A 5,000-nucleotide genomic window follows, 5' to 3' on the forward strand; every position below is an offset into this window, starting at 1 on the left:
TTAGCGGCCATAACCAACACTATTTGATTAACATAATTGAAAAAACACAGGGAGAGAGAGAGAGAGAGAGGATAAAAGTAACTAAATGAAAATAGCCTAACTTAACCAACACTATTTGATCAACATAATAGAAAAACACGGGGAGAGAGAGAGAGAGAATCACGAAGGAAAATACGGAAAAGAAAGATTAAAAACAAAGCAGAGAGAGAGAGAGAGATGGATTGACATTTATCTCAAACAATACATTTGATAACAGTAATGATAATGAAGATAATGATAATGGTAATGCTATAATAGTAGTAAAAATTATCATAATGACATTAATAATAAACAAATAATAAATTTAAACAAAAAAGTGAAGCTTAAGCAATAATAACCACTAATCAATTAAATTAACAATAAGAAGCATTGAATAAATTATATGATAGTATTTATGATGATAACGTTAATGATTAAAATGATAATGATAATAATTACAAACTAAAGTGTAGTTTAAACGAATTGTAGTCAATGAAAATAATAATAAAAGTATGAAAAATTTTGAATAAATGATATAATAGTGTTAATAGTGATGATGATAATGTTGATGGTAAAAATAATAATGATAATTACAATCAAATAGGGTTTTAAACGAAATATAATCAGTGAAAGTAATAATAAAAAAACGTTAAATAAATGATATAATAGTGTTAATAATGATGATAATGTTGATAATAATAATAATAATAATAATAATAATAATAATGATGATAATAATAATAGTAATAATAATAATAATAATAGTAATAATAATAATAATAATAATAAATATTAAAGATTAAGTGAATAATAAACACACACCAATAAAAGTAACAATAAAAACCGTCAAATAAATTACACAACAGTATTGTTAATAATAATTCATAACATAAATAATAATAAAATAATAATTACAGATAATGAAGCTTAAATGATAAATAACCACAAACCAGTTAAAAAAAAAAAACGTTAGATAAATTAAATAATAGTGTTAATAGTGAAGATGATAAGGCTGACAGTAGAAATAATAACGATAATAATTGCAAAATAAATAGTAAAGCATAAACCAATAACAACCACTAACCAATAAAAATAACAGCAAAAAAACATAAAATTAAATAAAATTAAACTTTCAAAAACGCTCAAAGAAATTAATATAAGAAGAAAAAAAAAAAACTAAGGAAATAATTTTAGGTCTTGGTGTGACATGCAGGGAAGCCTCGGAGCGCAGCGCAGGGGAAACACAAGATCACGTCAGTCCACCCCGAGGCGCCAGAGGGGGAGGAAGTGTGTGTTCGTAGCTCTGTGTTGCATTGAGGCTGGATGAGATGGGTGAAGGTGACTAATGATTCTGTTTTGGTTTATTTTCATCCGTTCACTTCACTTCTTCATTAATTCGCGTATTATTTCATTCTATTGTCTATTTTTTTTTTTTTTTACTGATTAATTAATTTTGGTGATTTAATAGTAGTAGTAGTAGTAGTAGAAGTAAAGACAATGATAGTAAGAAATAATGATAATAGCAATGATAATGATGATAATGAATATAAGGTACCTGCAGAGAGAGAGAGAGAGAGAGTGTGTGTGTGTGTGTGTGTGTGTTAAAGGTGTACTTACCTGAGTAACAAGGTAAGCGATTAAGAGAGAGAGAGAGAGAGAGAGTATGACTGTTTCCGACATTTTACTATTGATACGTATATGTTCTCTCTCTCTCTCTCTCTCTCTCTCTCTCTCTCTCTCTCTCTCTCTCTCTCTCTCAATGATAATTATCTCACGTAATCACTATTATTGTTGTAGTTATTGTTATTATTATTGTTATTGTTATTTTTATCGTTATTATTATCCTCTCCCTTTCTTTATTTTCGTTTTCTATCTCTCCTTCCTTCCTTCCTTCCTTCCTTCTCTCCCTTTCTTCCTTCTTCCCGGTCCTTCTCTTATTTCCCTTCCTATTTCTCTTCCATCTTTATATTCCTTCCTTCCTTCTTTAGTTTATCTCTTCCTTCTCTTCTTTCCTTCCTTTCTTCTTTTCTCTCTTCCTTCTTTCTTTCCTTCCTTCCTTCCTTCCTTCCGTTAATATTCGCTCCTACCTATGCTCTACAGCCATTCGTCTCTCTCTCTCTCTCTCTCTCTCTCTCTCTCTCTCTCTCTCTCTCTCTCTCTCTCTCATAATAGGCGCAGACACGAAGCTCCACCAATCAAACGAACCGCTTCTCCTCCTCCTCCTCCGCCTCCTCCTCCTCCTCCTCCTCCGCCTCCTGCTTTTATTATTTTCTCTTTTTCGATATATTGTGTTTTTTCATGTTTCTGTTACTACTGCCACTACTACTTACTATTTACTATTTTACTACTACTACTACTACTACTACTACTACTACTACTACTATCTTAAATGTTGTTTTTACGATATTATTGCTCGTTTCACCATTTCTCTCTCTCTCTCTCTCTCTCTCTCTCTCTCTCTCTCTCTCTCTCTCTCTCTCTCTCTCTCTCTCTCATTGATTAAGGACGTCATGAAACTTACCTCTTCTGAGTTTCCGATTGTCTGAAACTCTCTCTCTCTCTCTCTCTCTCTCTCTCTCTCTCTCTCTCTCTCTCTCTCTCTCTCTCTCTCTCTCTCTCTCTCTCTCTCTCTCTCTCTCTCTCTCTCTCTGATGGAGTAATGCCAATACCTGTATTTTGTCCTTTCCACAAACCTTGATTTATGTGTGGTGTGTGTGTGTGTGTGTGTGTGTGTGTGTGTGTGTGTGTGTGTGTGTGCAACTCTCCTCCTTCCTACCTCATCTCCTCTTTTACTCTTCCCTTTACTCTCCTTCTCTCTCTTTACCTCATTCCTTCTGACTCTCTTCCTCATCTCTCTCTCTCTCTCTCTCTCTCTCTCTCTCTCTCTCTCTCTCTCTCTCTCTCTCTCTCTCTCTCTCTCTCTCTCTCTCTCTCTCTCTCTCTCTCTCTCTCGTTTTCACCTATGCTTCCTTCCTTCCTCACTTGTTCCTCACTTGTTCCTCACTTTTCTCTCCTTCCTCCTCTCTTTCTTACTTTCTCTTTATTCTTTTCCTCTTTCTCTACTTAAGTTTTATTTATTTATTTTTCTTTATGTAAGAGTGAAGGCTGCCAAGGGCACCAAAATATAAAAAAAAAAGGCCCACTGAAACTGTAGCTTCCCTAAGTCAAAAGAGCCAGGGACAACTGTCTCGGTACCTCTCTCTTAAAAGAAGTCAAGTCGTAGGAAGATGGAAATACAGAAGCAGGCAGGGAGTTCCAGAGTTTACCAGTGAAAGGTGTGAATGACTGAGAGTACTGGTTAGCTCTTGTATTAGAGGGTTGGACAAAATAAGGATGAGAGGAATAAGAAATCCTTGTGCAGCGAGGCTGCAGGAGGGGAAGCATGGCAGTTAGCAAGATCAATAGAGTAGCTAGCATGAAAATAGCGATAAAAGATAGAAAGTGATGCAACATTTCGGCGGTGAGAAAGAGGCTAAAGACAATCAGTCAGAGGAGGGGAGTTTATGAGACGAAAAGCTTTTCATTCCATCCTATCAAATAAAGATGTATGACTGTACTTCATACAAGAACGGATAAGGCCCTTGTACAGAGTTAGCAGTTGGAGGGGCGAGAAAAAACCTGGCGGAGACGCCACAGAACTTCATAGAAATTCATAGAAGCTGCTTCAACAAGAGAAGAGATGTGAAGTTTCCAGTTGAGATTATGCGTAAAGGACAGACCGAGGATATTCAGTGCGGAAGAAAGAGACAATTGAGTGTCATTGAAGAAGAGGGGATAGTTGTCTGGAAGGTTGTGTCGAGTTGATAGATGGAGGAATTGAGTTTTTGAGGCATTGGAAACTACTAGATTTTCTCTGCCCCAATCAGAAATCTTAGAAAGATCGGAAGTCAGGCGTTCTGTGGCGTCCCTGCGTGATCTGTTGACTTCCTGAAGGGTTGGTCGTCTCTGAAAGAACGTGGAAAGATGTAGGGTGGTATCATCAGCGTAGGAGTGGATAGGGCAAGAAGTTTGGTTAAGAAGGTCATTAATGAATAATAGAAAGAGCTGATAGGACAGAACCCTGAGGAACACCACTGTCAATAGATTTAGGAGAAGAGCAGTGGCCGTCTACCACGGCTGCAATAGAACGGTCGGAAAGGAACTTGAGATAAAGTTGCAGAGAGAAGGATAGAAATCGTAGGAGGGAAGTTATGAAATCAAAGCTTTATGCCAGACTCTATCAAAAGCTTCTGATATGTCTAACGCGACAGCAAAAGTTTCACCGAAATCTCTAAAAGAAGATGACCAAGACTCAGTAAGGTACGCCAGATCACCAGTAGAGCGACTTTGACGGAAGCCATACTGGCGATCAGACAGAAGATTGTGAAGTGACAGATGTTTAAAAATTTTATTGAGGATAGATTAAAAAGCTTTAGACAAGCAAGAGATTAAAGCTATAGGACGGTAGTCCTATAGCCACCACCACCACCACCACCACCACCATTACTACTACTACTACTACTACTATAAAGCATAATGTGTCTTATACAACGAGTGTTTAAGAGTTATTACAGTTCAGGCAGACAGTTTCTAATATTTAGTACATACATAAACAGTAAATCCTTTTCTCGCTTTCTTACAAGACTCTTATTACCGTACGTGTGTGTGTGTGTGTGTGTGTGTGTGTGTGTGTGTGTGTGTGTGTGTGTGTGTGTGTGTGTGTGTGTGTGTGTGTGTGTGTGTGTGTGTGTGTGTGTGTGTGTGTGTATTGAATTAAAAAAAAATGAAGGTATGTTATGTTTTCTTTCCTCTCTCTCTCTCTCTCTCTCTCTCTCTCTCTCTCTCTCTCTCTCTCTCTCTCTCTCTCTCTCTCTCTCTCATGATATTTCAATGATTTTTCCAAAACTTTTAGCATTTTTCCTCTTATTTATTCAACCTCTCTCTCTCTCTCTGTCTCTCTCTCTCTCTCTCTCTCTCTCTCTCTCTCTCTCTCTCTCTCTCTC

Source organism: Portunus trituberculatus, chromosome 36 (genome assembly GCF_017591435.1).
Source record: "Portunus trituberculatus isolate SZX2019 chromosome 36, ASM1759143v1, whole genome shotgun sequence".
Lineage (NCBI taxonomy): Eukaryota > Metazoa > Arthropoda > Malacostraca > Decapoda > Portunidae > Portunus > Portunus trituberculatus.